Source organism: Solanum pennellii, chromosome 1 (assembly GCF_001406875.1).
Source record: "Solanum pennellii chromosome 1, SPENNV200".
Classification (NCBI taxonomy): domain Eukaryota; kingdom Viridiplantae; phylum Streptophyta; class Magnoliopsida; order Solanales; family Solanaceae; genus Solanum; species Solanum pennellii.
In genome coordinates, this window is record NC_028637.1 from 28,118,320 (window position 1) to 28,145,314 (window position 26,995).

Sequence of the window (26,995 nt, forward strand, 5' to 3'; positions counted from 1 at the left end):
TATCATTTCCACTTCACACCTCTATCAAAATCCAGTTGATTTTTACTTCTCAATAATAATGATAATGCATTTCGAAATCTTGAATCCCAATAAAAAGTTTGTGCCAATAATTTAGCCTAAAAAGAAAAAAGTGGGGAAGAAGTAAAGTTTCTATTGAATTCAGTAAGATCCTTTTGAATAGAAGATTCCCATTAAAAAGTATTTTATAGAAGAGGATAAAAATATGTGTATATCCCTATTGATTTATCTCTGAAAAAGATAAGATCCAAAGAAGTCTATACATGGAGATGAAGAGGATCTTGTACAAGAACATATCTAATAGTGGTTTCTCTTCCAACAGTCAAGTAACTAGCAGTAGTTATTACAACAAGAGCTCATAGTCCAACAAAACTAGTACCCTAATTGTAGTAGCAGGAATCTCTTCACCACCAGATTTTGCATTAAGAACTTCTATTGCATCAACGGTGGAAATGGAGAGAAGGCTCGGAATATAATAGCTTGAACCGCTTAGGCTCTTTGCACCTAAATAAATAGTAGACATCCATAAAAATAAGACGCGAAACTTATAGACTCGTAGCCTTCTAAGACTTTTTTGTCCAACTCACTCAATTGTTAGGATGAGTCAATCAACTTGAAATTGACCAAAAAGACCTGTCAAGCCTTAGAAGTCAAAGATTGCATCACATATCATCATAAAAAGCTTATTAGATATAGTAGATGCATAAGAAACATAAAGCATATAGTACTTTTCTCCATTGTCATGCATCAAATGGTTGTCTCTCCTTTTTCAAAGAAGGTGAGCTCCAAGCTTTGAAGATCAAGAAAAGAGAGAACAGGTTCTTCTAAAGCTTCTAGAGAATAGCAAAGGAATATTCCACTCTCGATGTTCCTCCTCCGTCACCTCAGTCTCAAAATCAATGGCTTGATATGATGAGTAGAATATCATTACCGATGATTAAAATTTTACAAATACATACTAAAAGAAAAAACAGAATAGTTTCCATGTCGATGAGTAAAAATGGGCTACCTGGGATTGAAGCAAACCAGCATCCAAAGAAGAAAATTTAGCTAACCCATTTTAGAACGCTTGTTTAAGTCCACAAAGGGACTGATTCTGGCGGCAAACCGAGTTCCCCTCTTTTGTGGAGAATATAAGTGAGGGAGAGACATGTATACTTCCTTTCTTGGAACATGTTAAGGGTTTACGATCTAACTCATCTTCACAACTCTAAGTGTCGTTGCGCCTAAGTTATCATTCTTTTGCCACCATCTGGTTGCTCTACGGGGTAACGTAGGATGGTTAAGCCAGAAGCAAGACATATACTTTGTTTGGCCATATAATCTTCACATGCCTTCCCTCCAAATATGTCTCAATTCAAACCTCCAATCCCTTCTCATTATCTCTATGATTCTCGGGATAATATTGAAATGTAGATCCTCTGTCGTAGCCATTGTGAAGCTACTATATAGAACCTAGGGAGTCGTTCTTTTCTGAAGAGCTAATGAGTGTGGGATATCGATTCAAAACAGATATGTGTGTGGTCTGCATGTACTTCCACATATAGCACTTGTTGTACCCACCATCTTTATCTTTTTCTCCCCATCCTACCCGTGTCAACCTATTATTCCACAGTCAACCACATTTACCTCCACCTCCACCATCGTTCAACCATATTTACCACCACCAATGCTACCATATCCACAATCTTAACTACATTTCCTTGAAAATGACCAGCATACTCACACTTGTAACACCCACTTTCTCCTCTACCACCTCTACCTTGACCATACCTCCCACCAAGACCGCCATACCAACTATCACCTCCATGATGCTTTTTACACAATCACAATCACCATATATCCAACCTCAAGATCAATATCCACAACCACCACCATATAAATCAGCCCCACCACCTCCACTAAAATGTGGTCCTCCTTTGACAGGAGAACCATCTAGGCCAATACATTTAAAGTCATAGTACGACCATCATTCCCAGATTCCACATTGAGTTCAAAAACTTCAACATCATCTAAGCTATGAAAACCTGCACATCTATACTATATTTATTAGAAGAGAGCTCATTGCCATCATTATCAGAAGTAACTAAACTGAATCAATTTTGGTCACTAAATCAATTCACCGTTTTGTTATTCTGACATCCCTTAATACACTAATGCTTCAAGGTAGAGAATACAATTATTATGCCTCAGATGCTAGAGGAAAGAGATAAGGAGGTTCAAAAATCATTTGGTTAAGCACACGATGTCTTTTTTCATAAAAAAGGATATGAAAGTGGTATTGCCTAATAATTTGTGTATTGTTGTTGCACATAACCAAAATAGGAAAAGATTTGACTAATATTCCTACACTCTTATTTAAGTAAAAACACTTTTTTTTAGTTATCTCTTCCTTCTCTTCCAAATGTTAAATTAATGAACTATACCTAAGAGATTTAATTCTATGGTGGACTATCATAATTATATAAATGCACATTTTTAATTATTTCCATATAATATATTATGAAAAAAATTTAAAATATGAATTTAAAAGACCCTAACCTAGTTCTCTCCCTATTTCTACAACTCTGATGTTTTACATGAGGTTTTGCAATTTTTTGTGGACATTAGTTGTATATAGGATTGGAACCTCTTGTGATCATTGTGAATTTGATGCACTTTAGCTTGGCGCCTACTTGAGAGTTCCTTTAGATTTGCATTCCACTGGGAAGTACTCGTAATCACAGGTCTGATGTTTTGCATGACGTATTGCAATCTTTTGTGGACATTAGTTGTATAGGCTTGGAACCTCTTGTGATCCATTGTGAATTCGATTCACGGTGGCTTGGCGCTTAGTTGAGATTCTCTTTAGATTTGGCACTCCACCGGGAACTACTTGTCATCACAACAGAAAGATCATAAAAGGGGAAAAGAAACTGCAACTAAGTCATTTCGCTACAATATGTGTTTAACATCATCTGCCTAAGGTTTTATGTGTTTCATCCCACTTGAAGTATTTTCAAAAACCTTATTATTAGAACACTTTTAATATAAAAAAGACTAGGAGATGGAAACTAAAAATATGATTTCTCACGCCATGGTGTTGCCCAAAAAGTAGATTTCAGTCAAAGTGTAATAAAGTAGAAGACTATGTAACCTTCCTATACGAAGGGTCTATGTATACTTGATATGAATATATTATGTGTAATGCCTACACGTGTAATTTGGAATAAAGAAATTAACATCTTCTAGGTAAGAAACTGAAAAGTTTCCTTTGATTCTCCCCATAAATGAATTTTTCCTTAGAGCCATTTTTTAAACTCAATTTTTTTTTTCAATATTATGGAATAATTCTTCCAACAACAAATTTTTTCACATGGATAAGCAACAAAGAGTTAGAACAATGATGAATAAAGGAGGGAAAAGATAGGAATTATGTTACCTTGGTTTAGTGAAACATCTTGTATGAGAAGAAGAGAGATGAGAACGTTGGAACAGGGAGATTGTACAACCCACAAGATAATAAGGAGTAGAGTAACAGCCGTGAGCAAGGAGGAAACATAGGAAGAGGAAATAAAGGTGAGCTCAAGACGAAGTTGAAGTTAGCTTTTATATATAGGGTTAATGAATGTAGGCTTTACTCTAATAAGATTAGGTTGGGCTTGGGCCAAAACTTTATTTTCATTTTTTGATAATTAATAAAAGGGAAAATTAACAAACTACTCAAAAAACCTAACTTAATTAGTAAAAACATTCATACTTTATAAATTATAGTAAAAATGTCATTATTTTAGAAAAGATTTTATAACCTAATTAACTTCCAATTTTTTCGCACCTTAATTACACATTTTCCAATTAATCCTATATAATATTTTACAATAAATGGAATATTTCCTCTCTCATATTTTCATCTTTTTTTTTTTTGCAACACTTTTTCATCTTCCCATTCTTCATCATTTCAAACCCCACATCTCTCTCTTCTTTCGTTTTTGTTTTTCCAAAAATTGAAATATATATTTTATAAAGATATTAACACAATCTCTTTTATTAAGGTATGCATTTTTATCCCTTTTATAAGATTTATTATATGGTTTTATTTTTGTTTAAATCGTTTAAAATTGTTGTTTGTAGTTGAAATGACGGTTAGAGTATGATAAACTCTCTCTCCAATTGTAGAATCTAAAGAGAATTAGTATAGGTATCAAACTTAATCAATGATTTTATATTTTTCAATATCACAATTTTCTAGTTAGATTACAAATGACGACAATTTTGTATTTTAATTTTCTTGATTTGTATTTCAATATCACTTTATATACAAAAAGTTTTATATTTTTTTATATTGTATTTATCATAATGGTATGCCGACAAAGTCACATTTGTATTTCAATTGAAATAAATATTTATAATGCTCATTTTCTACTTCGATCTGAAATTTAAATGACGACACATCTGTAATTTCTTTTTTATTATGTTTTCATCATAATTGTATACCAACATCTTTTATATTTTATGCGGTCACTTTACCATTAAAATTAAAATTGAATATCATACTGTATTGCGTATTACTGTGATTATTTTGTATTTAACTCTCACACTATATTCAGAAAAATTTGCATTTTTTTTGTGTTCATCATAATGACATACCAACAAAGTCATTTCTGTATTTCATTTGATGTGAGTATTATTGTGCTCATCTCGTATTTCAATCCCAATTTCAATGACAACAGGTTTGTATTTCTTTTTTATTATATGCTTTCGTCATAATTGTGTATCAACAATTTTTGTATTTTATGTGCTCACAACCATTCAAATTAAAATTAATATTTTACTTTCGTAGTGAAAATTAAAAATTGTATCACATTGAAAAATTGTATTACATAACTGCCAAATATCTTTCTCTTTTATTCGTATTACAAAAATATTTCTCATTGTATCACAATATAATCTAATCATAACATATAAATACAATTAAAGAAAGATACAAGATTCTAAAAATAAAAAATAAAAAATTGACTATGAAAGAAAAAGGATACATCTAGGTTTAAGAAATACAATCAATTTGGCATACCTACTGAAATGACTACAAACTAAAGAAAAATACAATGTTCATAATAAAAATATAAATGTTGAGTAAAATAAAAACAAGTGAAAAGCAAAAATTAATATGAATACAATTTTTACACAATTTTTCTCCATTCTCTTTCCCTTTGAAACCTTCTTCTCCGATTCTATATTTTTCTTCTTCTTCTTCTTCTTCTTCTTCTTCTTCTTCTTCTTCTTCTTCTTCAGCAAAGTCGGTTTTGACTCTAAAATCTGATCCATTGAAGTCGTGCTTGGATATAAAAAAAGTGCTTTAATGAAATTCATTTCAATAGAAATTGAGCATTATCAATTGTAACGACCATTTTCGATCGTTGTGAGCGCTAGAACTTTTTATTTCAGAAAATACTTTTCGATAGATTCTAATGGGTGTTTTGGACTATTCATAATTATAATTATGAAATTAGTGGGGTAGTTTTAATAATTTATTTAGTTAGTAGTTAGAGAAAATAATATTAAAGTTAATAGAAGGGTCACTTTACCATTTTAATTATATTTAGTCATATAAAATTAGGGTAGTAGATACGTAGTAAAAAAAAAGAAGATGAAAAAGAGGTAGATTGCGAAAGAAAGCAATAGAGAGCGGATGTGTGAAAGCCTGCAAATCCTTCATGTAAAAGTTCTCATCCAAGTATTTCAACCCTTGTTCATGTTATAATTAGTATAATTATTATTATTAGTGTTGGTTGCAAAGGAAATTAAATAAAAGATTAAATTAGAAGAACGGGAAAAGAATTAAAAATTTGAAAGTTGCAATTTAAGGGATCACGTGCTACTGATTTGTTTTGGGTGGAGACAAAGTTGTCTCATGGTTACATTAGTTTATTATTTTCTAGTGAATTATTAAACAATATGGGGAAATTATTGATTATTGATGTTAGTGATGAATTGCAGGACATTTTTTTATATATATAATGAAATTGTTACTGCCAATAGAAAATGATAGAACTGTTAAAGGTCGTCATTAATTAGTGAAAGTTCGAGATGAAAGATTGTTGGGTGGATTCATGGTTGATGCCACTAGTCTCGTAACCAGTGACTTAATTTCTGAAATATTAAATATTTTGTTATACACTATAAAATATATTTTTATATATTGACATAGGTAATTAAATATTAGGTGTATTGAATTATTTATCCGTTAAAGGTAAGCTAATTGGAGGAATTGAGACTTACCTTTAGGTTTGACTTTTAGGAAAGTGATTATAGAATTAGGTGGGTTATTGGGTCTCGGCTAGACATAAAATAATATGAGTATTTATAGACTCATTAACTTACAAATTGTGCATATATACTTGATAGATTGGAAATGTTTGGAGGCACTTAGGAAAGGAAAAGTATTGGAGAATTATCTTATTTGACTTCGGTTCTTCGGTGGACGTAGGTTATGGTTTATTTCTTTTTGATAGATACACTCTCAATAGAAATTGATATGTATTAAGTGATATTGTAAAGTCTCCTATGTACTTGATCGTGTGGTTGTATGTATTGATTGTGTGGTTTGTGGTTGACCTAAAATTATGAGACTATTGAATTTCTAATCTTAAACCCTCTCTAGTAAAATGACGCCTTGAATAAAGAAGGCTTGATGAAATAAAATAATAAGATAATTGGATCAGAGTGTCACGTTCCGACACGGTATTATTGGATCAGAGTGTCACGTTCCGACACGGTATTATGGGATTGGAGTGTCACATTCCGACACAGTATATGGGATCAGAGTGTCACGTTCCGACACAATAACATTAATGGAAAGGAATCTTGAAGTAACTTAATATACTTTACCTCAAAGAACTTATCTTTCAAATGAGTATGGTGTGGAGGCATGAGTCCTCATAGGTGTTCTTGATGTTGTGATTGATTATGTACCTGTTATGGTGTTGTTGTCAATGGTTCATGTGTTTTGTTGCTTATCACCTGCTAAGTATTGTAGTTGATTTTATATTATTATTCAACATATTTATTAATTTCTATTTCGAGTTGGCCGATGATACCTACTCAGTACGTGTTCCTTGTGCTAACCCCTACTTGTATTTCTTCTCTATTATTTTGTGGAGTGCAGCAAGTGTACCATCGACTTTGACTCTCCCTCAACTCTAGCCAGTCTCTAGCACATCAGAGTTCAAGGTGAGCTATTAATTATAGCTCGTGCTTGATTCTCTCATTCATGTCTTGATGTCTTTGAATTTCGAAATGGACCATCTTTTTGCTTATTTTTGTTTCTTAAACACTCTTAGATATGGTAATTTAGAAATAGATGTCCTTGATGTGATGACTATCAGATTTTGGGATGATAAGTATTAAACTTTAGAAACTTATTTAAATTGGTTCGCCCACCTAAGGAGGTAAGTGTGGGTGCCACTCACGAATCATTTTGGGTCGTGACAAACTTGGTATCAGAGCGTTAGGTTCGTTGGTCTCATCACACAAGGACATGTCTAGTAGAGTCTTGATGGATGGTATGTGGACGCCTTTACTTTTCTTCGAGAGGGTATAGGACTTTAGGAAAACTCCATTCTTTCTTTCTTTCGTGCTATTACTTGGATCCAATTGGTATCTGGGTTATACAAATTGGTATTTGACCTTCTCACTCTATTTCGTAGATGGTTACAACTAGAGCAACAACTGTGCCAACACCAACACCGGCAAGACAGGTTGCGTCTAAGCAAACCATTGGGGCTGTAACTCGAGGAGGAGCAGTGGCAAGAGGCCGTGGTAGGGGTCGCAGGAGGACGCCCACTAGAGGCAGAGGACAAACACCTGGTCCAGCTAGGAATAGAGCAGTGACTCCTCCACTGACTGATGAGGTAGTGAGAGAGGGTGAGGAAGGGGAAAATGAGAAGGTTCAGGATAAGGAAGTACCACCCCAGCCTACCCCAGAGATGATTAATCAGGTTCTTACTTATCTTAGCGGGTTATCTGATCAAGGCCAGACACCTCCAGTGTTTTTTACACCAGCACCTCACGTTTAGGGAGTACAACATGCAGCTGTTGTGGCTCCCCGCATGGATGCATCATTGGAAGTAGGCACATTTCCTCGATTGACTACAGGGTCTATAATGACAGGTGATCAGCATGAACTTTTCATTAAGTTCTTAAAGTTGAAACCTTCTGTCTTCAAGGGTGCTGAATCTGAAGATGCCTATGATTTTCTGGCTGATTGTCATGAGCTGATACATAAGATGGACATAGTAGAGCGATTCGGTGTTGAGTTTGTGACCTACCTGTTTTAGGGGGATGCCAAAATGTGGTGGCGGTCGAATGTTGAGTGTCAACCAGCAAGGGCACCACCTATGACTTGGGCATCATTTTCTAGCTTATTTATGGAGAAGTATATACCTCGGACTTTAAGGGATAGGAGGAGAGATGAGTTCCTGAGCCTAGAGCAAGGAAGGATGTCTGTTGTTGCTTATGAGGCCAAATTTCGTGCACTATCCAGGTATGCCACTCAGCTTTACTTCAGTCCAAAAGAGCGGATTCGCCGCTTTGTGAAAGGATTGAGGTCAGATTTGTAGATTCCAGCCTTACAGGTAGCTGCTGCAGCAAAATCCGTTCAGGACGTTGTTGATTTTGTTATAGAGGTAGAGGGGGGTGAAGCCAGACGACTTCACCACAACATCGACATTTAAGAAGTTTCGTAAGGGAGGGGAGTTTAGTGGTTCTTACTCCAGAGGGCACAGTTCAGGAGGTTATCCAGCCTGTCCTACTCAGTCTTCATTGCAGGCTTCAGCTGGGGGTCCGTCACAGACCAGTCACCCTTTTTCTAAGTTTGGAGGTTATCTCCAAACTTCGTCATTCTCATAGAGACCTATACTTGACTCCAGGACTTGTTATGGATCTGGAGAAGCTGGACATATTAGGAAATATTGTCCAAAACAGAGTTACAGATCCCCAGTAGTTAGAGGTAGAGGTGGTCATGGTAGAGGCCTCCATTCTTGGGGATATGGTGGCCAAGGTAATGGTGGTCACCAGATTAGTCGGGGTGGCGGCCAACGAACTACTGCAGCGCAGCTTGGTAGGGGCAACGGACAGAGAGGTGATAGGGCCCATTGTTATGCTTTCCCCGGGAGGTTTGAAGCAGAGACATATGATGCTGTTATCACATGTACTCTTTTGGTCTGTGATTGCATGGCTTCTGTATTGTTTGATCCTGGATCCACATTTTCATATGTATCTTTCTCATTTTCTAATGGTCTTGTTTTATATTGTGATTTGCTTGACATGCCTATTTGTGACTTTACTCATGTGGGTGAGTCTGTGATAGTTGAGAAGGTGTATAGGTCATGCCTTGTCACTTTTGTGGGTAGCGATACTTATGTATATTTGATTAGTCTTGAGATGGTTTATTTTGATGTAATTTTGGGTATGACTTGTCTTTCTCCAAATTTTGCAATCTTAGATTGTAATGCTAAACTGTGACATTGGCCAAGCCTGGACAGATCCGCTAATGTGGGAGGGTGACTATATTTCCTCTCCAGTTCGAATTATCTCTTTTCTTCGTGCTAAGAGGATGGTGAGTAAGGGTTGTTTAGCTTTCTTGGCACATCTCAGGGATGATACTTCCAAAGTACCTTCGATTGAGTCTGTTTCGATAGTCCCTGAGGTTCTGGATGTGTTTCCTGCAAACCTTCCTGGTATGCCACCGGATAGGGATATTGGTTTTTGTATTGATCTGGAGCCGGATACTCGCCCCATTTCCATTCCCCCTTATAGAATGGCTCCAACTGAGTTAAGTGAGTTAAAGGCCCAACTTCAGGAGTTGTTAGGTAAAGGTTTTATTAGACCTAGTGCATCCCCTTGGGGTGCTCCTGTTTTATTTGTGAAGAAGAAAGATGGAAGTTTTCGGATGTGCATAGACTACAGGCATTTAAATAAGGTAACTATTAAAAACAAGTATCCCATTCCTCGCAATGATGACTTATTTGATTAATTACAAGGTGCTTGTGTCTTCTCTAAAATTGATTTGAGATCCGGTTATCATCGGTTGAAAGTACGGGCAACAGATGTGCCAAAGACTGCTTTTCAAACTAGGTATGGGCATTATGAATTCTTAGTAATGACTTTTGGGCTTACGAATGCCCCTACTGCTTTCATGAGCCTTATGAACGGGATTTTTAAGACAAATCTGGACCTATTTGTTGTATTATTTATTAATGATATACTGATATACTCAAAGAGCAGGAAAGAACATGAGGATCATTTGAGAATTGTATTGGAGTTGTTAAGGGAGAAAAGGCTTTATGCAAAATTCTCCAAATGTGAGTTTTGGCTCGATTCAGTGTCCTTCTTGGGACACGTGGTTGCTAAGGATGGAGTGATGGTGTATCCTTCTAAGATTGAAGCAGTGAAGAGTTGGGTAAGATCTACTAATGTTGCAGAGGTTAGGAGCTTCGTTGGTTTAGCTAGCTACTATCGTCGATTCGTCAAGGGATTTTCTTCTATTGCTTCCCAGCTGACAAATTTGACTAAGAAGAATGTTCCATTTGTATGGTCGGACGAATGTGAAGAAAGCTTCCAGAAACTGAAGACCTTGTTGACTACTGCACCAATTCTTACCTTACTAGTGGAAGGTAAGAATTTTATTGTTTATTGTGATGCATCTTATTCTGGTTTGGGTGCAGTGCTAATGCAGGAGAGGAATGTAATTGCTTATGCTTCGAGGCAATTGAAAGTGCATGAACGTAACTATCCGACCCATGATTTGGAGTTGGCTGCAGTTGTATTTGCATTAAAGCAATGGAGACATTATCGATATGGGTTCAAGTGTGAAGTTTATACAGATCATCGTAGTTTACAATATGTCTTTACTCAGAAAGATTTGAATTTGAGGCATAGGAGGTGGATGGAACTATTGAAAGACTATGATATTACGATTTTGTATCACCCAGGAAAAGCTAATGTTGTGGCAGATTCTTTAAGTAGAAAAGCAGGGAGCATGGGTAGTTTACCCTCTTACAGGTTTCTAGACGACCATTAGCTAGAGAGGTTCAGACTCTGGCTAATGACTTTATGAGGCTGGAAGTACTGGTGAAAAGAGGATTTTTGGCCTGTGTGGAGGCAAGATCTTCTTTTCTGTACAAGATTAAGGGAAATCAGTTTGCTGATGAGAAGCTAAGCAGAATTTGAGATATGGTATAGCAAGGAGAGGCTAAAGACGCAGTAATTGATGAAGAAGGCGTCTTGAGGATTAAGGGAAGGGTATGTGTGACCCGTGTGGATGATTTGATTCACATTATTCCTACAGAGGCTCATAGTTCAAGGTATTCTATACATCCTGGTGCAACCAACATCTATCGTGATCTAAAACAACATTTTTGATGGAGTAGAATGAAGCATGACATTGTTGAATTTTTTCCCAATGCCCGAATTATCAGCAGGTAAAGTATGAACACCAGAGGCCTGGAGGGACACTTCATAGAATGCCCATTCCTAAATGGAAGTGGGAAAGAATTGCAATGGATTTCGTAGTTGGTCTTCCAAAGACATTGGGTAAGTTTGATTCTACTTGGGTAATTGTTGACAGGTTAACTAAGTGTGCTTACTTCATTCTGGTTAAGATGACTTACAATGCCGAGAACTTAGCTAAACTCTATGTCTCTGAAATTGTTCAATTGCATGGATTTCCACTTTCCATCATATCCGATAGAGGTACACAATTTACTTCTATTTTTTGGAGGACATTACATGCTGAATTAGGTACTAGACTGGATTTTAGTACTGCATTTCAACCTCAGACCGATGGTCAGTCTGAGTGAACGATTCAGGTTTTGGAGGATATGCTTCGTGCATGTGTGATAGAATTTGGTGGTCACTGGGATAAATTTTTACCTTTAGCAGAGTTTTAATACAACAATAGCTACCACTCGAGTATTGATATGGCTCCATTTGTGGCAATGTATGGGAGGAGATGCAAGTCTCCCATTGGTTGCTTTGATGCATTTGAGGTTAGACCTTGGGGTACTAATCTTCTGAGGTAATCATTAGAAAAGGTGAAATTTATTCAAGAAAAGCTTTTAGCAGCTCAGAGTAGGCAGAAGGAATATGCAGATCAAAAGGTTAGGGACTTGGATTCTATGGAGGGTGAACAAGTCTTGCTGTAGGTTTCACCCATGAAAGGTGTGATGCGGTTTGGTAAGCGAGGTAAGCATAGTCTGAGGTATATTGGACCATTTGAAGTTCTTAAGCGCGTGGGGGAGGTTGCCTATGAATTGGCCTTGCCTCCAGGGCTGTCAGGAGTGCACCCGGTATTTCATGTGTCAATGCTTAAAAAATACCACGGTGATGGAAATTACATTATTCGTTGGGATTCAGTTTTTCTTGATGAGAATCTGTCTTATGAGATGGAGCCTATTGCTATTCTAGATAGGGAGGTCCGCAAGTTGAGATCAAAGGAGATTGCATCTATCAAGGTTCAGTTGAAGAATCGGCCTGTTGAAGAGTCCACTTGGGAGAGTAAGGTTGATATGCAAGAAAGATATCCACATCTTTTTACAGATTCAGGTACTCTTTCTCTCCCTCGCCTTTCTCCCTATGATCGTTCGAGGATGAACGATGGGTAATTGGTATCTATTGTAACAACCATTTTCGATCATTTTGAGCGCTAGAACTTTTTATGTCAGAAAATACATTTTGATAGATTCTAATGGGTGTTTTGGACTATTCATAATTATAATTATGAAATTAGTGGGGTAGTTTTAATAATTTATCTAGTTAGTAGATAGAGAAAATAATATTAAAATTAATAGTAGGGTCACTTTACCATTTTTTTATATGTAGTCATATAAAATTAGGTTAGTAAATATGTAGTAAAAAAAAGAGAAGATGAATAGAGGTAGATTACGAAAGATAGCAACAGAGAGCGGCTGCGTGAAAGCCTGCAAATCCTTCAGGAAAAAGTTCTCATCGTAATATTTCAACCCTTGTTCATGTTATTATTAGTATAGTTATTATTATTAGTGTTGGTTGCAAAGGAAATTAAATAAAAGATTGAATTAGAAGAACGGGAAAAGAATTAAAAGATTGAAAGTTGCAATTTAAGGGATCACGTGCTACTGATTGGTTTTGGGTGGAGACAAAGTTGTCTCATGGTTACATTAGTTTATTATTTTCTAGTGAATTATTAAAAAATATGGGAAAATTATTGATAATTGATGTTATGATGAATTGCAGGACATTTTTTTTATATATAATGAAATTGTTACTACCAATAGAAAATGATAGAACTTTTAAAGGTCGTCATTAATTAGTGAAAGTTCGAGACGAAAGATTGTTGAGTGGATTCATGGTTGATGCCACTAGTTTTGTAACCAGTGACTTCATTTCTGAAATATTATTATATTTTGTTATACATTATAAAATATATTTTTATATATTGACATAGGTAATTAAATATTAGGTGTATTGAATAATTTATCCGTTAAAGGTAAGATAATTGGAGGAATTGAGACTTACCTTTATGTTTGACTTTTAGGAAAGTGATTATAGAATTAGGTGGGTTATTGGGTCTCAGCTAGACATAAAATAATATGAGTGTTTATAGACTCGTTAACTTACAAATTGTGCATATATACTTGATAGATTGGAAAAGTTGAAGGCACTGAGGACATGAAAAGTATTGGAGAATTAGCTTATTTGACTTCGGTTCTTCGGTGGAGGTAGGTTATGATTTATTTCTTTTTGATAGATAAACTCTCAATAGAGATTGATATGTATTAAGTGATATTGTAAAATCTCCTATGTACTTGATTGTGTGGTTGTATGTCTTGATTGTGTGGTTGGTGGTTGACCTAAAATTATGAGACTGTTGAATTTCTAATATTAAACCCTCTCTAGTAAAATGACGTCTTGAATAAAGAAGACTTGATGAAATAAAATAATAAGATAATTGGATCGGAGTGTCACGTTCCGACACGGTATTATTGGATCGGAGTGTCACGTTCCGACACGATATTATGGGATCGGAGTGTCACGTTCCGACACAGTATATGGGATTGGAGTGTCACGTTCCGACACAATAACATTAAAGGAAAGGAATGTTGAAGTAACTTAATATACTTAACCTCAAAGAACCTATCTTTTAAATGAGTATGGTGTGGAGGCATGAGTCCTTATAGGTGTGCTTGATGTTGTGATTGATGGTGTACCTGTTATGGTGTTGTTGTCAATGGTTCATGTGTTTTGTTGTCTATCACCAGATAAGTATTGTAGTTGATTTTATATTATTATTCAATATATATTGATTTCTATTTTGAGTTGGCCGATGATACCTACTCAGTACGTGTTCCTTGTACTGACCCCTACTTGTATTTCTTCTCTGTTATTTTGTGGAGTGCAGCAAGTGTACCATCGACTTCGACTCGCCCTCAGCTCTAGCCAGTCTCCAGCACATCAGAGTTCAAGGTGAGCTATTAATTATAGCTCGTGTTGGATTCTCTCATTCACATGTTGATGTCTTTGAATTTCGACATGGACCATCTTTTTGCTTATTTTTGTTTCTTAAACACTCTTAAATATGGTAATTTGGAAATAGATGTCCTTGATGTGATGACTATCAGATTTTGGGATGATAAGCATTAAACTTTAGAAACTTATTTAAATTGGTTGCTTAAAATCTTTTGGAGTTTCCGCATTATTTATATTATTTATAGTTGAACTATTGGTATATCTTGGGGTTTAGATGTGTTGGTTCGCCCACCTTAGGAGGTAAGTGTGGGTGCCACTCACGAATCATTTTGGGTCGTAACATCAATGTAAATTTAAAAATTGATACTATAAATTTGATGAACAAGTGTGATGAGTTCTATGCTTTTTTTTTTTTTTTGAATTTGTATTTAGTTTTGAATTTTTGTAACTTATGAGACTTTTAAGCAATTGTTTTTTAAAAGACTTTCTCCCATAAATTGCTCCCATTTTGTTACTTAACAATTGTATTCTTTAAATTAAAATAAATAATTAAAACTTAAATAAGATACATAATAAATTAAAATGTTGACATTTTTACTAAATATTGAAAGTGTTGACATTGAGTCCTATTAAATGTTAAAATATTGACATTTTGAAAAATTCCTTTAATAAAATGGCCTATATGACGGAAAAATTAATCTTTAAAAAAAGGTTTTTTGGGGTAATTTAGGAAGTTATAGAAATTTCAAATATGGTAAAGAAATGTCAATCGTATAATATTTCCAAAAAAGTTATAATATGAAATTCCAATGATTTTCATGAGTTACTCATATAGAAAATACCTTCATCCCAACTACTTACATTCCGATTGTGTAGGAATATAAGAAAATAAAATTCCATTTATTGTAGATAATCATAAGAGATTTATTGATCACCAAAGATGAAGTAATCTTGAAGAGTTTCCTAGCTCCTCCAAAAATTTGAGAACAATATGAATCGAATTTGTTAATTTTCACAATGAACTACCAGTATGCACAATGACCAAGAATATTTTACTCTTTAGATATCAAACTCTAATACACCGTAATCAAGAAAATCTAAAGAAATTACGTCCCCCTAAGCATTAGACTTATATGGTAGAGGAATTTGGTAAATATTGAAACCCTGCTCATGTTCAAGTACTTATATCAATGACTTAAAGGTAGAAAATCCTACCTTTTTTTTGAATCGCAATGCATGAAGGATGTGCAACCAAGTAAAAGTAGATGAGGATGATAGATCTATGCCAGGTCTCCAAGTCATAGACTATACATTCAACCTTTATTATATACAAAAAGGAATTACGTTCATCAAATTAGGAGTGCACAAAATTATCATCTCGAGAAAAATGGTCCACATTCTTTTTCATCATTAGCTAAAGGGAATATGAAGAATTCTTCCATTAACTAAACTTCCCTCTTCAACATTGGCATATCTTACTCTCTATAAGAAAGACTATTTAAGTAAGAAAATTGTATTTCAAGTGAAGGACAATGAGTTTTTAATGGAGATGAAGTACATTTCAAAGAATTTATTATTTTTTATGGTCATAGTGATTTTACAATACCATTATAACAATAAAAGTTGAGAAGTGCAAGAAAAAATATAGTTGAGATGCTTTCTAATAAATGTATGAACAATGTATTGGGTTAACTCGAAAAATAGAAACATTTCAATTGATTGAGGACAAAGAATGGGAGAAAGAAGTAGGAATTCCTAGATTAGAATAATGGATAAAGGAATGGTAATTAAGAGTTCTTTAAGTTACAACCTTACTAGAAAGGTCAAGAAAGAGATTTTTGAACTAACCATAAAATGAATTTTAGATAATATTAATGGATAAACTAGCATTCCAAATTGTAATCGTAGTGTCTTTCACGACTTTCTTTCTCATATCTACCACTTATACAAGTTCATCACTCGTTATCCCATAATTGGTTAATTCATGAAAAAGTTGCTTAGCTAAAAAGCCAAATTTCACCGTGTTTAACCCTCTCGAAACGAAAGATTTCAATCCATAGAATCAAGCTATTCATGATTAGTAAAGAAAAAACAGTCCACCGAAATACGATTGAAAAGTTCTACACACACATTAATATATCGTTGACTTTTCAAGAGCATAGTTTTAGTTCTATAGAAAGTGAAAGATGAAATTACAATGTATATATGAACAGAGCTGAACTGTAATAGTAGAGAGTGTATCATTTCCACTTCCTTTAGAACTATACCAAATATATCAAGAGATAAATTAAACAATATGATATTATCGTTAATGCTGAAAATATTATGGTGATTCAACCAGGTTTGAGAACAAATTTTTGACCATCACCATGACTTTTTGTAAGGCAATTTGTCAAGATTTATGATTAATTTTTTTATCATCACCTTAACTTGATGTAAATGAAGTCTTGCCCAACATAAAATTTTAGTACTGAAAAATATTGTCATCTTATAGTTGAATCTAGGAGGTAATATATACACATATCTTATCCCTATTTTTGCAGGATAAGGAGTATTTTTCTTAATTGATCCAGAATCCAAAAGATGGTTTTATTCAGACCTTTTTTGAAGTCGATTTTTCTAGAAAAGAAAATTCCGTGTAATCAAACAAGTGAGTTTGAGGAAAGTAAGAATTAAGATTTATACATATCTTACTCATATCTTTGCGTCGTACGAATATTATTTCTAATAGACCTACGATTAAAACGAAAATTTCATAACATGGTTGTAAGCAAAACAAATATGACAATAAAATAGGAATAGAGAAAACAAATTTAGGTTTATGCGTAGATATTCTTCAACTGATTAGATAGTATAGTTTTTGTTAAAAAAATTTATAGGATGATATATATTTATATGAAAATTCAAGTAGTTTTTGTTGGTGAAATTACAAAATTACAATTTAAAATAAATTTTCAGGTTGAGACATGAATATATATCTTGCTCTCTTTAAGGAGATTAAGCCCACGACAACACGTTTTTTCACCAGTCTAGCAATAATTTCTTAGCTTGTCTTGTCCGGAAAACATAACTCTCTCCAAGTACAAGTCAAAAAATATGAGACAAGAATTGAATCCAAAACTTCATAAAAAGAACATCTTCCTTCAACTAATAAGAGCTTTTATTTACTTATTTTTATGTGCTCAGATTTTCTAATACATCGAATAAACGTAAGATCATCATTATTTACAGTGAAGACATTCTTTCTTCCCATAATAGGAAGATTATGAGTAGTAACTTTGATAAACAAATAACCTAGAGGTTATATGAGTTTCAAGACATAAAAAGATTAGATAATGAGTAAAATAAAAAATGTTCAATGAGAAGTTATGGACAATATGGCTGACCACGTTCCATCACTAAATGAATTGCAATTACTCCAACATTGTGATAATAAAGTATGACCATTCGTATTTATATGAGAGATATTCTTCCTTGCGATGAATAAGAAGAATATGGGGTAGCAAATTTGGTAGATAAATGTCATCTAGGTTACATGAGTTATAAGACTTAAAAAGATAGAATATTGAAGAAATAATGTGTTACGACCCAGAGCGACGTGATAGGAACCCATACTAATCCTCCAGTGGGGGAACCATAACTACAACCCAAATTAAAATTTTTTATGACAACTAAGGCATTTAATGATATAGATGTAGGCTTAATGACAATAAATATGGAGTCCCCATAAACTTCACGGTTTTAACAAACAACTAACAAAACTAATGCGAAAGAATAATCCCTAGAACCTGAAAGTCAATGTACCTAAATAAATAAACGAGGAATCAAAGTTTAAACAAGAAGGGATAAATATTAACTAACTAGAAAAGTCGAAGTCCAAAATGTGGACATAGACGAAAGGAGAACTCATGGAAGCCCGGAAGAGTTGACTCACACTTGAATTCGAACAACATCAATGATCTTCATGACAAGGTCAGCCAATATCTGCCAAAATATACCCTATACTCAACAAAAATAAGAGCAAGTTCAGTATAAGTACACAACCACACTGTACTGATGGAACCAAAGGACTATCCTATTAAGTGTAACATAACCAATTCGATACAACATCGTAAACATGAAAAGTATCGAACATATACAATATGATCAATATCTATGAACAACGTACAATTTCAAAATTCTCAAGATAGAAAATTATGTCAAGTAGTTTGTCCTCTCATGGAACCTAAGCTCAAACTGTTAGCATACAAAAATATGGCACCTGATCCAATAGTTATGTCGAAATGTGACTATCAATCCGATCTTTATGCAGGAATGTGACAATTGATCCCAATTAGTCATGCCAAAATGAGGAAGCAGATCCTTTCCACACACCGCAATCACAAACACAGGTATATTCTCAATATCATAAAATCAAGAAGTGATTCATAACATATATGTATTTCTTCATGTTAATTAAAAAATGTGTGATCAAAATAATGCAATTTCCGCATACATACATGCATCACAATGAAGTACAAACCAACATATCATAGAATCACAATCATCACCTACCTCGAAACAAGCTTGAAACCCTGAATCCTCCCCTTTATGGATTCGTTCTGCTTGTTCTTGGTTTACAAACAATAAATATAATATGAGACTCAATAAACAATCAGTAATTACGCGAAGTAATAACAATTATAAAAACCGTAGAAAATAATCATGATCCCAAGTATCCAAACTAAGGCTTTTTTCACCATGGTTTCCCATTCAAAATCCTCCCCCATTGTTAATTACCCATTCTATTACGTTCAATAGATCAAATAATGAATTTGGGGGGTAAAAAGCTTCCCTTTAGCATGAATAATTGTAGAGAACTTTCAAAACTCACACGGGGTTCGTTCCTTTGCTCTAAGAATCAAAAAGTGCAAAATCAATTCGTTTAGAAGTTTATTTACGACTTTAAGTCACGTCTGGCCCACTGAAGCGGGCCATCCATATCGACAAAATACAACATCAATGTGGCTTGCATGAAATAGTGAGCTATTCTTGTAATTCGATCCCCATTCCACAACACACCTCTAACAGACGACACTCAGAAAACCTCTTTCGTGCTAAGATCAATTTCCTAAGTTCTACTTACCCAAAATCAATTGTATAAATTCGTATATACATGATACTCCTCGGAAATACATCGAGACTTCATGACCCATGAGGGACTCGCGGGGTCCATATACCAACACGGACGATCTCCAAGTGTCTGTGCGGACGATCTTAATGCAATATCATAAATTAAATAAATTCCACACGGACGATCTCCACGTGCCCAAATCATGATCATAACTTTTCTATCGCATGAACGATCTCCACGTGCCCTAATAATCATAACTCGATCTCAACACGGACAATCTCCACGTGTCAGACCTTTACTCATACCCAATCTCATGTCAATGCTTGTGCACAATATGATATCGAATAAAGAAGATGATGCAACATCTTAATAAATAAAATGTCGCTATGACATATAATCACCTCAATTATAACAATTATATGGGTTTAGTAAAGAACAGAATCACACATAATAAATCAAATCAATAATATATCAGTTAATGCTCATATGATTTGGAATTCTCGGATTACAATCCGCATTCTATAGTAATAAAATTTCTCATTTAACACTGGTAATCGTACCATTCTCAACACATTACATACAAACAAATAATTAAATTGTCTTTTATTACCCCCTTTTATCATTAGAATTAATCAACGTGGACAAGTCAACCAATCACCAAATCCCATTACTCCCAAACATATATCACAAGGAAATACATGCATTCCATACACTTAGCAAGAGTTTAGAAATCCACTTGCCTTAATTAATCAACAATTCACTCCGAGACATGAGCCTTCCCTTTTCGTTGAGCTTCCAAATTTATACTATAAATTTAAGTACATAAACACAATAAGATTTCCAAACTAAAAATACTCATATTAGTATAGGTTTCTAAATTTCACTCCTAGGGTTAAGCTTCAACTTCCCCAATATCACCATTCTAACGGTATTCATGTAATACAATCTACCCAATACTTAATTTTATACAAAAAAAAAAATTCCAACACCATTTTATCTTAAAAACAATTATAATCTGACCCTCAATTTAGGTCATATGCTTAAGCCATAACCACGGACAACATGTAGTAATTCCTCAAAAATAATTTCGTGACCTAAACAAACTTGAAAAAGTAGTGTAGGATGTATTGAAAATAATTATACATACGGACAAGGGCCTAAAATACCCTTAAAGTATTGAAAATGGTACAAAATTACCCTTCATCCACCTATTTGCTCTAAAATGCCCTTTTCATCCACCTATTGGCTCCAAAATACCCTTGTCATCCACCTTTGTGTTCAAAATTGACCACTTTTTTAATTGTTTTAAAATTAAACTCTTTAAATATTTTTTAAAATACTTGGCGTTCAATTATTGATTATAATTATAATTTATAAACCAAACCACTACACACTCATTACTAACTAAACCTCACCAAATTAATAATCCAATTATAATATCAAAAATCGTCATAAACACTACTAAAACACGATGAAATTATAGAATTCTAAAAATGACATTCAAAATTATTCGAGTCCGAATCGGAGCCCCAATTAAATTTAGGTTAAGCCGCTTATTTAGGAGGACACTTTCTTTCAAAATAGAATTAGAAATTTATGATTAAAAGGTAAAGAAGTAATGCATCCCGAATTGATTCATGCACTTTTTTAAAGATAATTTTATAAATATTTATGATTTGTTTTAAAACATTAATATATAATTTTGAAAAAAGTTACCTATGAAGTAACATCACAAGACGTAAGAATAATTAAGATAAACATAGTCAGACTTTTAAGTTTATTGGTTATTTTTATTTAGCCACTTGAATGTATGATAATTTACTTGTATAATTTTTAAAAACACTCAATTGGTAGTAGATTGCATTAATAATGTGACGGGTTCATTAATTTAGAGGGATTTAATTATTAATGGGGTGGGTAGTGGATTGATTTATAAATTATCCTAAGAAGTTAAATTATAACATATAGTTGAGCACCAGGTATTTTAAAAAATATTTAAATAGTTTAAATATAAAACCGTTAAATAAGTGGTCAATTTTGAACCAAAAGGTGGACGACAAGGGTATTTTGGACCCAATAGGTGGGTGGGAAGGGTATTTTGGATCCAATAGGTGGATGGAGGGTAATTTTGTACCATTTCCAATACTTTGAAGGTATTTTAGGCCCTTTTCCGTTATACATATACTCCTAACAGTTCAATTCCCTAAATCCTCCCCTAAAAATTTAAAAGAAACAAAAAGAATATAATAAAAATATTAATGGTAGCATTGTTTCTTGTCCCCTAAATTTCAAGCCGCCAAGAACGATACAACAACACCTATATGCCTTCAAAACTATCAACCTTCAATTTTTTATACATATTATTCTAATATAATAATAATAAATATTAATTGCCTTCACTACGCTCCAAAAACTTCATGAATCATTACAATAGTCTATCAATGAAGAAAATCAATACTACTTAATTTCATATGACAATTAGATTTAATGCTATAATCAACAATTGAAAACTAATGATTGTTAGTGTAGAGTTGAACTCCATTAAAAAAATAATGTTTACTTACTTGAAAGTGGTGATGACCTCTCTGTTCGTGTTCGCCGCACGAACAAATTTTTTTTCTTTCTTCGCTTAAATTCTTTTTTAAATTAATTATGTATTAAAAGTAATAATTCCTAATAACCTATTTAAGTATTTCAACTTGGCCCATTATTATTAAAAATAAATAAATTATCCGTCATTAATTAATTTAGTTAAATGACCATTCAAAATTATCAAAAATGATCTTTTCGGATCCGGGTCATTACATTATCCACCACTAAAAATCATGTTCGTCCCCGAACACAAGGAAGAAGAAGAAAGAATAATTGACATTATCTAAATCTTGAGTTATGACCAACTAGTTGGTGTTCATATCTCCAAGTGAACTCCTCCTTAAGACCATTCCATTAAGATCAAGTACTTAGAACTAAATTTTCGAATCAAACTTTGGAAAATCTATAAATCAAGAAAGATTATCAAGCCACAACTAACTCATGAATCCAATTAAAACTAAAAAAAATTGTACCTTAAAAAAACCATCATGATGAATATTTTTTGACATAACCAAGAATACCTTCTTAATCAATACTGAATACGAACCAAAGTTGAACATGAACCAACTACCACACACTCTCAATGCACAAATTGTTACCGGTCTTATTATGATTCTCTTCTCACAAAACAACCTCTCTACACTTAAGTTATAATAAAAATTTGATCTTTAGACATCGGTACTCATCATGGGAAATCAAATTTATGCAACCCCCCCCCCCCCCCAAAAAAAAAATCAAATATCCATCCATCAAACGATACACTCAAGGATGCAGAATCTTTAATTACACTGTTGGATAACTGTAACTATTCACAGAAGCTCTTCTATAAGTTCTCATAAGCAAATTCGTGCATGTAGAACCATTGATATACTTTAACTATCTAAAAAACACCAAATATATCATAACTTAAATAACCAAATCTACTTGGAAGAATTTCTCTCTACCAAGAGACAATCACAGGATGAGTACACCCGATCCACAACTAGGAATTCACCCATAGATATGAAAACACGTGTGGGTATAGGTGGTGAATTTCAGTCCAAACCATATCCAAAATGAAGTAGATGGTCACATAAGAATATACAGAACCAAAATCGAATAATAGTAGCTACTCTTTACATAATGCCCATATCAATCATTCATTCATATGACTCTATCTCTTTAACTTTGTAACTACCCACAATCACCAATTTAGCCCCAATTAAAATTGTTCAAATACTTGTTTTAGAGAACCCCACATACTCTTCACATCATTCCACTAAACCTCACACTCTCAATACTGACAACTATCACAATCACTACGGCTATTCACCTTATTCTTAAATTATCATTAGTAACAAAGTCTTATTAACAAACACATTCTTGCCTACAAAATTCCTGAACTATGACTTTCTCTTTTTCCCTGTAAGCATTCATGATAGATTTGGTCTCATCCAAGACTGATAACATTGATTTAATTTTAATAGTAAATTTCATTGTGAATAAGCTATTGAATTTTCCAAGATCAACTCCATAATATTTAACATACCAACTTTCAACTACCACTCATACTCTTATACGTATCATACTAAAGCTTAGAGAAATGCTTAACTACCTCAATAAGTCAATATACTATGAGCACATAACCTCTATTTAATCTCAAGTGCCTATGTAACACATCATATTGTCTCATCAACAAGTTTTTTCAATCTCCTCAAATCGTCATTAATCATGTTAAATTGTAGGTCCACACCAATGAACATCAATAAGTTACCTATCATATTTGAATAAATTAGCCCCACATAACAACACAAAATCTTCCACACCTCACTGTTTTTTTCCCTCTCAAATCAAAACCATATCTTTATAAAAACCACTAACAAATTCATGGTACGTCTATACCGAACAATTTCACATCAATAGTGATATTAGATATTACATATGAAAATTCATACATCCAGTAACTTCAAACCAAGATTCTATATGAGAGGTCTTATTCCTTCGTTTCCCTTTTCTTAAATTCTTTCCATGACATGGAATTTTAAATATTTTGTACTTTTCAGATTCTTGTTCCTTTTGTTGACTCTCTCTCATGAATCCTATTCTTTGGCCAACAACCCTTGACATTATTATCTTACCCTTTAAATAAAAACTTTAAATGAAAGCATTCCTTAAGTACTTTGACAATTAAAATAACACTTTTTATGACTCAAAGCATGTACAAGTCCTTTCAAATGCTCAATACTCAATGTAATCGACATTTCTTACCTTACCATTTCATACCTTGACAAAACATACTACCACAATTCTTAACTCACCATGAAAATCTTAAAAACAATTATATTGTATTCCGACCCTCAATTTACGTCTTATGCTTAACCCATAACCACTGACAACATGTAGTAATTCCCCTAAAAAAATTTCGTGACCTAAGCAAACTTGAAACAGTAGTGTAGCATGTACTGAAAATAATTATACATATACTCCTAATAGTTCAATTCCCTAAGTCCTCCTCCAAAAATTGAAAACAAACAAAAAGAATATAATAATAATATTAATGGTAGCATTGTTTCTTGTCCCCTAAATTTGAAGCCGCCAAAAACGATACAACAACACCTATATGCCTTCACAATTGCCAACCTTCAATTTCTTATACTTATTATTCTAATATAATAATAAAAAATAGTAATTGCCTTCACTACACTCCAAAAACTTCATGAATCATTACAATAGTTCATCAATGAAGAAAATCAATACTACTCTAATTAATTTCATATGACAATTGGATTTAATGCTATAATTAACAATTGGAAACTAATGATTGTGAGTGTAGAGTTGAACTCCATTAAAAAAATAATGTTTACTTACTTGAAGGTGGCGACGATCCTCTGTTCGTGTTCGCCGCACGAACAAATTTTTTTTACTTTCTTCTCTTATTTTCTTTTTTAAATTAACTAAGTTAATTGAGTGCTCTTCGTACAGTGGTGAACTATGTCAATAATGTATTTAGGAACATTTGATAATATATGTGTTTTTGAGTGGGTAGAGCCCTACAATAAATTGTCAAGAATGTTTTATCCAAAGATGAATTGAATTTTTTTAATCTTAAAACCAAAAATATTTGAATATAAATTTTTATGTATTTTGTTATTAATTTATCATTTTATTGTAGTTACTCATCACCAAAGTCTTTAGAAAATATATATAATTTTTTGATTGTATATACTATATTTGTATTTAAAAAATTGGTACAAACATTTTATTCATGAATTGCGATAGTTGTTCTCCTATTAAAGAGCTCTACTTATAAAATATAAATTATATACATCTTATATAATTAGTTGTGTACTTGATAAGTTAATTAATATTTAAAAGGACGTCTCTTGGAGTTCAAGGAGACAACGTATTTCACTCAAATAAGTTGGATGAAATGATGTCTTGGCAAGTCCCTTATTCAAAATCATTCGCAGTCGATGACACTACTTTGATATCCAAATGACATATTTTCTTGTTTATGTTTCGACCGATATGGTTAAAACTTTATTTATTGCGACTTTAATCTAATATATATAAGGAAATATTTATTTAATTAATATTCATTATTATGAATTCATCCTACTTTGAGGAGTAATTCATTGACTCTAATCAACCATTTGAAAGCAAACTTTTGATTAAGGTTGAGTCAAAACTTACCATCCCACTACATTCCTTTACTTATTAAGTGTCACTAATCGATTGAATGTTTTGATAAGATAGAAAGTTGAATAACTAAAACTCTAAGGTAGTGTGGAATCACCATAACTTTGAACGCTCAGAAGTCCATTCTTGAACACCCCATTGTCTTTTAGCCATTGAAAAAATTAAACTCATTTAATTTAAAAGTTAATGAATTGTAATATACATGACACCAATAGATTAATGATTACATAAAAACTTTTTTCTTGACTAACATATTTCAACATAATGAACAAAAACATAAATATAAACAACAAAGATTAAAACATGTACTCAAAAATAGAAATTAAAAACATAAGAATAAATTAATGATTGTATAAAATATACCAGGTTCTGTATTAATAGAATAAATGCTTATTAATAAACAATAAAGGGTAGTGTAAAAAATGATTATTGTGTCTTATCGAAAAGGTCACAAGTGTTTGAAAAAGTTAGAACTTTTCATAATCGCCACAAATTTTATGAAATAATATTTTAAACCAATCAGTAATTAAAACTAAAACACTATATTATCATTTATTCTTCATAACATAAGCATAAATTAATAATTGTAAAATTACATACAAAGATCTGTAACATAAGCAATGATCTCAGCGAGTCACTCAACATGAACAAATATTTAGTTGTGAAGAAGAAGAAGAAAAGGAGGTTTAGAGTTTTCATTGTTTTAAATGAGACAAAAAACCTCTATTTATATACAAAAAAGGACAACATGAACAACTTTTTATTGTGCCTTATCGTAAATGTTACAACTATTTGGAAAAGTTGCAACCCTTCGAAAAGGTCACAACTATTTGAAATAGTTGCAACCCTTAGGAAAGGTCACAATCTTTCATAAAAGTAACAACTATTCATTAAAGTTGCAATTTTTTTTTATAAAAGTCACAACTTTTCAAAAGAGTCGCAACTCTTCAAAGAAGTCCTAACTCTTTATAAAAGACACAAATTTTCATAAAAGTCACAACTCTTCATAGAAGTCATAACTTTTCATGAAAGGGAAAGACTAGTTTTGGAAATAAATGAATTTAAAAGGAAATTCTTATTTATGGTGGCGCCACATAGGCAGACCTCCTA